This window comes from Periophthalmus magnuspinnatus, chromosome 15, assembly GCF_009829125.3.
Source record: "Periophthalmus magnuspinnatus isolate fPerMag1 chromosome 15, fPerMag1.2.pri, whole genome shotgun sequence".
NCBI classification, from domain to species: Eukaryota; Metazoa; Chordata; class Actinopteri; order Gobiiformes; family Gobiidae; genus Periophthalmus; species Periophthalmus magnuspinnatus.
The window spans coordinates 6557532-6570650 of NC_047140.1; positions in this window are offsets into that span (position 1 = coordinate 6557532).

The following is a 13119-nucleotide window of genomic DNA, read 5'->3' on the forward strand; positions in this document are numbered from 1 at the left end:
TTTAGGGAACAACCTCCTTCCCGCGGTTAGAGCATTGAAGATGGGTCGTGGCTGGGTCTTCCAACATGACAATGATCCGAAGCACACAGCCAGGACAACCGAGGAGTGGCTCCGTAAGAAGCATATCAAGGTTCTGGAGTGGCCTAGCCAGTCTCCAGACCTAAACCCAATAGAAAATCTTTGGAGGGAGCTCAAACTCCGTGTTTCTCAGTGACAGCCCAGAAACCTGAATGATCTAGAGAAGATCTGTGTGGAGGAGTGAGCCAAAATCCCTCCTGCAGTGTGTGCAAACCTGTTGAAAAACTACAGGAAACGTTTGACCTCTGTAATTGCAAACAAAGGCTACTGTACCAAATTGATTTTGTGTTCAAATACTTATTTGCAGAAGTAACATACAAATAAATTAAATAAAATAATAAATAAAATATAAAATAACATTTCAGACCCCTCCATGATTTCTAAGTGGAGGAACTTGCAAAATCACAGGGTGTTCAAATACTTATTTGCCTCACTTTATTTCTCGTGGGTATGTTTTCTTGTTGTCGTGAGGCTATAACGCATTAAGTGTTACATTTATGTACTTCAGCTCATGTTCATGAACATTACTGTACATATAGAGTAGTTTTTGGGGGGATAATCCTGCTTTAGGGTCACTGGCATAATCCCATTCAATATTACGGTTTATCATCTCTTTTCTACAGCCATATATCACACTTCAAAATGTGTTATCAGGTCAGGCCTATCCAGTTGTTGATTTATTTTGTGTATAATTATTACAACTTTGTAAAATATGAAAATAAAGGCAATGTGTCAGAACATTAACAGTTTTTTTTTCTCTGAAATATATAACTTAAATACTTTTGCGGTGTAAATAATTGGATGTGTTCGGCTTTGTCAGTCCCTATACTTGTTTATATACTTGTTTATCAGTGCAGAGCCAGCAGTGTCCAGTTCTTTATCAGCCCTTTCCAAAGTCTGTAGCCCCTTTATGTCCTAATACTATTTTATATTCACTAATGTTTTTTCCTTTAAAATTGACATATTATTATATAATCATACCTCTAAGCTTATTACAGATTCAGCGTAGTAGAATGTTTATATATGGTCAATATATAGTCTAACCTCAGGGTGTGGGCAGCACATTTGAGTGTAGCATTACAGTGAACTGGAGGCACTAGGGGAATGTGTCATTGTCATTTGGTCCAGAGTCTCACAAAATCAGATGCACCTTTAAAAAACTTTAGCCCTTATTAAACTAGAAAAAAGTCTGTACATGTGATGCCAAAGCTGGTCTGAGTGCTCTATGGCTCCATTTCTTGGGCCCTAACAGTGTTTGAGGCCTAAAAGTACATGTTTGATTTTCTCCTTGTATTTGCTCGCAATTTGCTCATTAGCTCTGTTACCTTCTGCAGGTGTCATGTTTTTCATTTGACCTCATGTAAACCTCAAGAGCTCACATTTCTTTAAGTAAACTTACCATAACCATGATCTAGACTTTGATAAAAGACCTTTGAGTTTAACTAGTGTTTGTTTTTTGAGTAGTAAAGTCAAACGGGGACTAACAGTGAACCGGTAAACAATCAAACCTCGTGATTTGTCCTCAGTAAAGTCTCGTAGTCCTGGTCAGGGGACGGTCAGTAGAAGTCTGGGTGAATATGTCTTGAAGTGATGTCTCTTTTCTCAAGAAATCGTCAAATGAATTTCACCAATGCAGGTTTCCGATCGCAGCCAAAGTTGCAAAATTTGCAGTGAAGTTCAAAAAATGCACCTGGGCGCTAGGCAACAGCAGCTCTGTGCGCACGCGAGGACGCACGAGAGGACGCACGCGAGGACGCACGCGAGGACGCACGCGTCTGTGGACGGTCAGTGTCCGGCTGTCCCACAGATAAGCGCCCTGTGCATGTTTGTCAATGTTTTTGCGCTATATATAATTGGCTAATGGTTGTGTACTATATATACTAATATAGTTTTATAGTTTCATAGTTTTATTTTAAAGTGCATTTTTTGAATTGTGGAGTTCACTGGGCTTGTATTTTAAAGCGCGTGTAACCTTTGATTTATTTATCATATATTATTTTGTTTTATGTATTAACATTTATTTGGGTCATTAGTATTTTGTTTATTACTTTGTACTTATTTTATTAACAATTAATATTATTTATTATATTATGCTTGGATGAATTAAATGTACTTTAATAATAATTTTGGTTCCTATTATTGTTGCAGTACAGCGCATTTGAGGAGCGCACCCATAAAAATGTAATGAGCGTGACGCGCACAGGGCGCGAGGGAGATGAGATGTTGAGTAAAAAGACGAGTTGTACACTGTCCTGTCGTGTTGGTCTATTTAAGCAAAGAAAACAGCAAGAAAACATTATATTGAATCTAACTGTAACCCGCCAAACCCACAGCCTCAGAGACTGGTGAGAACAATATTAATATATTATATTATATTATATTGTTTTCCTGTTTTCATGAGATACTTTACGCCCTTTACATTGAACTTACTTGCGCACACCTGTGGGGCCCCCAGGAGAAGTGTTTTATGTCTAATAGAGGGGACGAGACGCAGATGACACAAACGCACCCGGGGCCAGACCCTGGGAGCGCAGAGGGGACAGACCTGCGGGACCCGGGCTCACAGTCCCGGGAGTGTCTTGTAGCATGTGTCGGAGTTGAAGCCTTTAGCAGCTTTTTGGCGCCACACTGCCATTGTTTTTGACCACGTGGTGGGACAGCCTGGACAGTCCAGGGCCCAGACATTCCGTAGTTTCTCACATCTCACTCGGGCTTATTCTGCATGTTTGTTCAAAAAGCAGCGCAGAGACTGACCAACAGGAACCTGCTGGACCAAAGTGAAGGAGCTTTTCGCTGTTGCCAAAGAGAGAGAAGACACTGCACCTACACCGAAAAAATCAAACATTGCTGTTGTTCAGTGTGTTTATTTGCCATTTATTTGCCATTGGACTGATTTAAGCGGAAGCGCAGAGTCCTGGGCCCCAGTGACGCGCAGTCAGGTCATCACATAGGAAAAAATAAATTAAATGGTTATATTTATCCAATGATTTGCACTATAAAATTATTTTCTATTTAACTTTGCAATTTTAATTCTTTTTTCAATTCAAAATGGCTGAATTTTTACTTTTACCGTTCAAATACTAAGAGACGTGTGGAGAGGCACCAGCAGTGCCTCACCATGGATTGACTGCTGTGCTCAGCAGTGACAGACACTGCTTTAAGGCTGTGATAAGGCCCCATGTGAGGCATGTAGTCCTCTGGCCTCATGGTAGGGGGCGCTCGTGAGCCCAGGGATTATTGCAGCTCCTGGGGCAGCAGAATAGTGACAGCAAGATACAATTCAGAGTTAGCAAATCAAGTTTACCAATCTGTTCACTCTTTTCTTCTTGTCTGGCCCTACTTTTTAAATGGAAGTAGATAACATATCAAAATTCAAGCAGTTTTCTAAACTGGACTTTCGGTGGAAGCAGGAGGTTATAATTAAAGGAAGATCAATGCTGGAGCTAAAGGGTTTGCTCCAGACTACAGGACGAAAGACTCGCTCTATTCACTCACAGTGGAGCACACTAAAGTCTGTGTGGATGTGTTTATTTCATACTATTAGAGCTATTTCATACAGACTTGGGAACATTTATTTTGAAATTATTTTTTATTCTGGCCCAAGTCAGTTACTATGAGAGAAATGTAATTGTCGACACCTGGTTTAGATGTTTGTAGATGTGACTATGAGGACATCAGAGCCTCCTCATGAACCTCACAGCACGACACTGCAACATTCTATAAGACAATCATGTTTAATACAGATGGGGCCAACTCAGATTATATTCAGATGTATATACTTGTTGTGATATAGTGAGTTTTAAGGTCTAGTTAGTCAGGATGTCATCATGAACAAGGATCATGAAACAAACCCTCAAAGTACAGAAACTGCTTTTTACTTTTCCATCTAACTCAAAGATACAGTAGGTCTACACAAACCACAGATACCTTTTCTCAAATGTACTGAAATGTAAGTAAAAAAGTATCCATTGTAAAATAAATTTGAGTAAAGTACAGATTTAGTTGAACAGATACTTTTACTTTTGTACTTCCACCACTGTATCTTGGAAGAGTTCAACTTTTTCTTCAGTCAACACCTTTTCTTGTTCTTGTCTGCGTTTATGTGTTGTAACTATAACTGCTTTTGTATGTCCCGCAGATGAATGCTGTCGCTGTGTCCTTGGACAAGACCCCCCTCGCCCCCGGTGTCTGTGTACACTGGTGTATGAATATGTGTGTGACCGGGTGAGTGGTTCCTTGATGTGAAGTACTTTGAGTGCCTCGAAGGTAAAAAAGTTCACACGCTTTCCATCTGCAGTTTAATGATTCAAAGAGTGAATATAGTGACTTTAACTGCCCCCCTGAATCCCGTCAGGATTTCACAGTGAGAAATTACAATACAATGTAAGAAGTCTTGTCGTTTCAAGGTCAGATAAATATTGCGGCGCAGTCTTGCTTTTATCATCTCAAACTTATTTAACGGAAAAACTGTCAGGATCTGTCTGCCTCGGCTTCTGTAGATTTCCAGTGAGACTTTGGTGGTCACATAAATATTTTAACATCTCATTCCACAGTTATATTCTGGCCTGTTTGTCATCTGTTTTTACACCATCACAATATCTGACACTAGGGCTGTAGGCTTGTAGTCGTTCAGTCGATTAATCGGTCGATATTTAAAATGTGTATTAGTCGATTAATCATTTTATTTAGTTGAAGTCAAGAGGGGGATTTGAACCGCCAAACTTCAGCTCAGTAGACAAACACTCTACCAAAGTGATATTGATGATCAGTTAGAACTACTGCTAACACAACACAAACAAATATTATCTTGGTCTCTTGGTGGGGAAAAGCACAGACTGAAGCTTTAACGGCATTATTTACAGTAGTGCATGTGTGTATATGTGTCTATTTGTGTGTATGTGGGGCTAGATGTGAGTGAGGGTGACACCACTGGCATTTAGGAACTCTTCGTAGGGAAAGGTCGAGGCATTTACTCCTCATTTGTCAGACTGTGGTGTTTTCTGTGGACAGCTCCAGTACATGCACTACACTCACACATACACAGAGAGGTACAGTGCTGTTAATACAGGGACATAGACGCTGGCTCATTCATCCTTTTGAGAAGTGGAGCTGCTTCAAAATGACTATTTGACATCTTTTTTAGGTTTTCAAAACATTCCAAAACATTGTGTGTGTTGTCATCCTCTGTAATCATGAAGAAGGAACACATTTTACTAGAGCCATTTTAAAGGTTTTATATCACACAAAAGTGACTCCTGTGAGTTTTGAGCCATGTTATAATGTTGTTATCTCATCGAAAACATACATGGAGCTGTGTTTTGTAGATCAAATAATAGCATAACATGGGCCCTTTAAACAGTAAACAACACATCACATCTGACTCAGAAGACACATGCAGTGATGCTGTGTAAACCCGCACAGGGGAGGAAAGACATTTTCAGTTTTATTTTTTTTTTATCTCAATTTGATAAACACATTAAAAATGAAATAGCCAGTTAATTATAGATGACATCTCAATTCACAAATTTTTTTTATAAAAGACAAAATATTTTGAAGTACAAGTAACCAGCAAAAGTCAGCACAAGACTGATTCAAATGAATCTTGTTTATCAGTATCACGCCAGTAGAGGGCAGCAGAGTGCAGAGGTCTATGGAGATGTAGACAGTATAATAAAAGGGCTACAACATGTGTGAGTCAAACAAAACACAACTCCAGATATGTTTTTAATGAGGTAACAACATTATAACATGAATTAAAGCTCACAAAAATACATTTTGTGTAATATAGAACCTTTAAGCCTTTGCCTAGAAAACAACAGTGTGGCTACAAACTATCTTGAAGCTAAACATTAACATCAACCTGTCTCCATGGCAACAAACAGATGGCCAAGGCCAAGTTTTACAACTGCAGAGAGGCAAACTTGCTCATAAAAATACATGTTTTTAAATGTATCTGTGTAATACAAAACACTGTAATATAAAGGGACAGTGTGTAAGATTGATTTTAAATTCTCTTATACTGAGAATGAGAAACATGTATGTGTCTCTTTCTGCAGGTTAAGGCTCTGGCAACACAGTCTCAGCTGTGATTGTAGTGCTATAAGAAAACAAGCAAAAAAACAAAAACACTAAGAGCACAAGCTACTACTGTTCCTTTAATAAATATGATAAGTACGTTTAATGCTATATGATGGAATATTTCAGGCAAAGCAAAAAGATCTGCTTGGAGACAGGTAGGTGCTAGACCCATGTATGTAAAAAGTTATAAACTGCACCTTTAAAGACCCCATATTAGCCTATTTTCTGATCTCTGTTATAATGTTGTTTCCTCATGAAAAACCTACCTGGAGTTGTGTTTTGTTTCATTCAGACATGTTTAACACACAATACTGATTTCCTCTCTCCAACAATAAACACTCTGTTTCACCTTGTGATGTCATGTGGTAATACAGGAAGTGCTCCACTGTGTTTTTAAACTCCATACACCTTCCGTACTATCATTTGGATAATTTCAGCCCTGGCATTGCCAATGTCTACTGAACTAAACGTAAAAGGAGCTGTTAACGTGAAAACTACCACTTCATGGCATCACAAGGTGGAACAGAGCATTTTGAGCTTTGGAGATGTAGACAGACTGATAAAAAAGTGTTACTCAAACATGTGTGAATGAAACAAAACACAACTTCAGGCATGTTTTTGAGGAGATAACAACATTATCACATGGTTTAAAGCGAGAGAGTCAATTTTGTGTAATATGGGACCTTTAAGTATGTCTTGTTAGGGAAACTACACAATAAGATTATAACTCCTGATCAAGATTGTAACACAAGACAGGCTAAATGTAGACTTGTTTATTTTGGGGGGACCTCATAGCTGACAGTTATTAGACTGTCTAAAGCTGTAGTTGAGTATTATCCCTGTTGTGCATGTGCTCAATGAGGCCAGGCACATTAAACACAGCATTTCTCCACTTTGATCTCCATAGGTCCCTGCATACTGAGCCTTTTCATACATTTTAATTACGTCCCATATGTTCAAACGCTGTGGTAGCATGGCACTCTGCATGAACTCTGCTCAGAATGGACCAATAAATGGAATCAAAACGGCTTCACACTTTGACAGAAGCTGCAGACTGCTGATAATGCTCTGAAATCCAGCCTCATAGCTGATATGGGACTTATGTAACGCCATAACCGATGTGTTCAAGGTCCAAGCTTTTGGTGGGGTTTCAAGAATCTACTTTGATTTATTACCAGGAATCCTGCAATGACTTTATGAACTGTTCTGGCTCACTCACAGATTCAAATAACAGTTTAGAAGCGTCTTAGTGCTCATCCGCAGTTTCAGTCCATCTTGTGTTATGATCTTAATGAGGAGTTATAGTGTTATTGTGTGCTTTCACTTTCCACCTTTTTTGCTTTGCCTGAAATGTTCCATCATATGGCATTAAACGTACTTATCTCACATTTTTAAAGGAACAGTATGCAGCTTGTGCTCTTTTTTGAAAAAAGGTACTACAATCACAGCTGAACCTGTCTGATGTGTCTGATGACAATGTGTTAATTTTTTTATCATGAAGAAGCACTTCCTAGATTACCACTTAATGACATCACAAGGTGAAACTACCTAAATATAAAGGAATGAAGATGAATAAAAGAAACACAACACAACTTTACGTACTAGGTGTCTGAAAAGGAAAAAAATGGTTATAAGCCTGGAATATGCCTGGAATGTTCTACAGTATAAAGATTAAACTGATCTATGTCCACTGTAGAAGAGCAGATGATGGGAGACAGAAGCTCACTGTCCACTGATCTGAAGGTTGGCAGTTCGAATTCCAGTCTTGGCATAAACATCATTAGTTGAGCGTCAGATCCACCGACCCACAGTTTGGTGGTGCAATTCCAGCTCCTACAGATGAATGCTGCTGTTGGCAAGACACTTAACCCTCCTCAAGTTACACAGTGCACCTTTAAAAACCCAGTATACTAAATATAGTATTTTTTTAATCAATCAATTGATCAGTTTTAACAAATCTTTAACTATTTCTGTGTTCAAAGTTGCTAGTGCTCTTGCTAGTGCAGTATATGATATCTTTCCTATACCACAATATGCCTTAGTAACACTTTTTTGTCCTCACTTGAGAACATTTTGGTCTACCTAAAATCTCTGTCTCCATTTTGCACTAACATCATATTTTGGACGTCACACATGATTGGGTTTACCTGCAGGCTGTTTCACCGCGAGCCTTGATCCTGACAGCTCACGGTACAGATCTGAGCTTCACAAAGCCTGGATTAGAGCTCACTCCCTCCACACACCCCTCCTCTTCCTCCAGGTCTCCTCTGTCTCTGTGGAGCTGAAAACGGGACCCCGGCAGAAGCACTGCTCCCTGGATTAGTAAAACAGCCACTTCAAAGGGGACAATTATAATCCTACATTATTGATATGGGGGAAACGACTGGGTAAATGTCAGGAGCTGCTGCAGAGGTGCGAGACCTGACAGTCTTTCAAATGTTTAAATCTACTTCTGCTCATATAAAATCCACACAGGTGAAAATGTGTTCGCTGTTAGAGTAGAGGCAGATATGTTTTGGGAGTTGTAGCTCTCTCACCTCAGAAGAAGGTCACAGGTTTGACTTGCAGGCAGGGAGGGGATTTTATGTGCAGAATTTGCATGTTCTGTCCGTGTCTGGGTGAATTTCCTCTGGGCACTCCGGTTTCCTCCATCAACCTAAAACATGTTGGTAAAATTGTCGAGCTAAGGTGGTCCTAAGAATTTCAAAAGTATTAAAAATCAGACACTACAACTAGTATCAAAACTAGATAGAGTAAGTAAAGTCACATTCACAGGACAGAATATCTTTATAATGAGCTGTATCAGAACAAGTGTAAGACACACAGACTAGTATACACTCATGGACCACTATGGAACATACTTTTACTTTTACACAGATATTCATAAGACCGCATGGTAATATAAAAGAACGTATTATGATTTAATGTTGAAAATCACATTCACTGTAGAAAGAATGTTTTTTATCATCATCGTGGTATCAGAATCAGTACTGAGTATCAAGTCTATTTAGTATCGAAATCAAGTTTGAAATTTTTGTATTGTTGCAACTTAGTCTTGACCAAGCTCAAGATCTGGAGATGAGTCCCCACTTCTCCTGATCAGTCAACGACACTGAAGGATGAGCAAAATGCAGAGGACAAACGTCTCTATGGGGACATGTCAATAAAGAATCTGAAATTCGAGTAGTAGTAGAAACAGAAGTAGTTTTTAGATGTAGTATTAGTAGCAGTAGCAGTAGTAGTACACCATTGTTTTAATATAAACAGTTAGGGCTGAATGATTTCAATCAGATTTGTGATTTATGTTTTAACAATAGGATTTGATTCAGTTCAAGGTCCACATTTTAAACGCATTCAGAAGAATTGACAAAAAGACTGTTATATGAAACTGAAATCACATTTCAGAACATGTTTGCACAGATCTAAACTACAGGGTAAGTATTTTTTTGTGCAGAATAAGACAGAATATTTTGTTGTTTGTGGAGAAAATAATGGTACTTCAAAAATGGCAGCCTTTATAGTGATGTGCTAATGGCGTTCATTCAAATTGTGATTTTGATTCAGTTGCAATGAATCTTGCAGCCCAATTATTTTATCCTTTTATATGTTTACTGAAGTATTTTTATTTATTTTTTTACAAGCTACGGGTAATAGTAAGTGTAGCAGTAGTAGTAGCAGAATGTTAGAAAAATGTAAGCAGTTTATAGTAAAGTGTAGTTTGAGTGCCTTGAAGGTGGAAACGTGCTATGTAAAAATCCGACCATGACCATTTTGACCATATCTTTTCTGTGTATTTCTATAGTATAGTAGTATCTCTGTAGTATTTCTGTAGTATAGTAGTATTCTTGCTCCTCCCTGTTTCTATACATAGGAACAGAGCAGAGAAACGTGGCTGTCATATTAGCAGCAGCTTTGACATGGAGGGCTTATGAAGCGGTTTAGATCAAAACACGCCATGTTTTCTGCCCCACTTCTCTGCCTCCTGACCACAATTTCACACTACATCTCCATATCTGCACAAGAGGATTCTGGGAAAATGTCTGCTGCTCCACTGCACTGCTGCTGCTGCTGATCGGACCATTATGGAAATATGTAAATAAAGGGATGACCTCGGTGAGCTGTGATTGGTGGGTTCTGAGTGGAAGCAGGACATCAGGGTCAAAAACAATAATGAGTTTAGTGGCATGATTCAGGAAGTGCTTTGTTTGATTGGCAGAGTGGTCCTAGTGCATTCTGGGGATGATTGTTTGTTGAATGGTGAGAATGAGGTGTATACTATTTGTTTGGTAGCCAGTATTCTAGTTGTAGTACTTTTGTTGTTTTTATTTTGATTATAAGGATTTATATGGGACAAAAGCAGAAAGGAGAAGTTAGTGAGTAAGTAAAAATGCAGATTAAATGTATGATTCACAAGTTCAATCTGTCTTTATATAAATACATTGTTTCCTAGTCTTTTTTTCTGCACAAATAGTTGTTTCTGCAGGTACAGTCTTGTGAGTGCAGTTTAGGTCAGATGCATAGAGATATTTAATCATTTTGAGAGGTTTTGCCAGAGCCACTTTTAGTCAACTAATCGATGGGAAGAACAGTTTTAGTTGACTATAGCCCTAGAGTGTTCATTTAAGAGGTGCCTTCTCACCCCTAGATAATTCCTTCCTGATACCAAACGGAATTTTGCAGCTTTTAACAATTTAACAAGTTATTAAGGTTATTAGAGTTAGGTTTTGTTACAAGAGTAATACTGCATATCTGTTCCTTTAAACATGATATATGCATGTGGTTATGTCTGTGTAATCCCTCAGTTGCCCAGGTAGGTTCCATAGTGGTCCATGGTTGTATACTAATCTATGTGTCTTATACTTCTTCTGATACAGCTCAAGATCATTCTAAACATATTCAAAAAAGGCTAATTTTTGTCCTGTGAAGGTGACTTTTTATTATCACAACCTGTTCAAAGTAGTATCTATTTATGACACTACTTTTAGCATTGATTAGTATCTGATTTTTGATACTTTTGACAACCCTAAACTATTCTTTGTTGAAACATGGAAATATTAATGTTATTCCATGCTAGCTCAGGCATTTCTCTTAAAAGGAAAAAAGGGGAAAATAAACATTACGCAACTTTCCTGGATATGCACCATCTTTATATGGACTGATGCAGTGTGACTCTCCAACACAAACAGCGGGTGTTGTACACTGCAGAGCACCCACACAGACGAAGGCTATGGTGTGTGCCCGTATGTCCAGCCATGATCAGACTGGACGCTTGAAAATGTCTCCTTTATCTGGTACACTGCAAAAAGGTTCATCTGAAGTTGTTCAAAATGTTTTGAATTAACTGTTAAAAGTCCTACATTATACACAATTGACTCTTGTGAGATTAATACCTCATCAAAAACATACCTGGAGTTGTGTTTTGGTCATTTACACATGTTTGAGTGACCCTTTATTATCAGTCTGTCTACATCTCCAAAGCTCAAAATGCTCTGTTCCACCTTGTGATGTCATGTAGTGGTAATTTTCAAGTTAACAGCTCCTTTTACCTTTAGTTCAACAGAGATTGGCAATTCCAGGCATATTCAGTATTACCACATGACATCACAAGGTGGAACACAGTGTTTTCTGTTTGAGAAGAACTCAGCCTAAATATGCACGGTTTGTGTGTTAACCATGTGTGAATGAAACAAAACACAACTCCAGGTCTGTTTGTGGCGAGGAAACAACATTATAAGATAGATCAGAAAATACCATAGTACAGGCGCTTCAAACTATTAAATCTATGGAACTAAAATGACTTATAAAGCATGTTAAAGCATGCAAGCTAAATTACACAGTATATTGCAAAAGAGAAAATACTTCTGTAAAGTAAGTAAAATTATATAAAGGAACATTTGTGTTTCTGTATTTAAGTTCATTTATCTTGCCATTAGGATTGTAGTCTTTTAGATGCTTAGTCAATTAATCGGTCAATGGAGTCTTAGTCGACCAAAATGTGTATTAGTCATTACTATTTTTGGATTTCTATGGGACAACAGCAGAAAGGAGAAGTTAGTGAGTGAAGATTTGGTATTTTTTGATAGTTAACTCAAGATTCATAAATTCAATCTGTCGTTATATAAATACATTGTTTCCTTGTACTTTTTTCTGCATAAATGGTAGTTTTTGCATGAAGTCCCAACCAAGTCAACCAAAGATTTGTTTAGTCAACGACAGCCCTACGAGCCACTAGATTTTTGCTATTAGAATTTCTCTGGATTTTCTGCTTTTATTCTATTTGCATAATCTTATTCCCAAATGTATGCGTTCCTATTGTCTTTGGGTACGTGTGTGTGTAGGTCACTTTTCACTGGTCACTGAGAGCTACACTTCACTGGTCAGGTGTGTGTCCCTCTGGAGCCTGGGGAGGACGGCCCATGTGTCGGTCGTATGATCTTTAGACAGACCAAAGGCCATAGGAAACAAAGCCTGCCTCTGTTCTCTGCCCAGCGTGCCATAAGGCGTCAGGAATGCTCTATTAATCTGTGTGAAGGCAGTGTAGACCCTCGTGTCCCAGTCCCCCCTGTGGGAGCCGTGAGAAACACTGCCCCGTCACAGAGCTAACGGCTGAGGCGTTTTGGGAACGCAGAGATGAAAACAAGACTCAGCACAGAGATCACACTTTGATTTATGTGAAAAGGTATACCATTTGGGAGAACACTTAAATTATTAACTTCTTCTGAACAGATGTAAGGAATTTCAATGTATTGATCTGATATTTTGTGTTAAGTTCAGAGTTGACATCTTTTCTTGGTCTAATAAATGTTTATGTGGTGTTGCTGCTGTATCTGCTTTTGTATGTGACACTTGGTTGCTATGCCGACAAGCTAAAATGATGTTTCTATTGGTCAGTGACTGGTCTGTTTTGGAGACTGGCTCTAGTGAGTTGATACTGTTGTTGTTTTGCTTGTGTTTTAGTGTGCG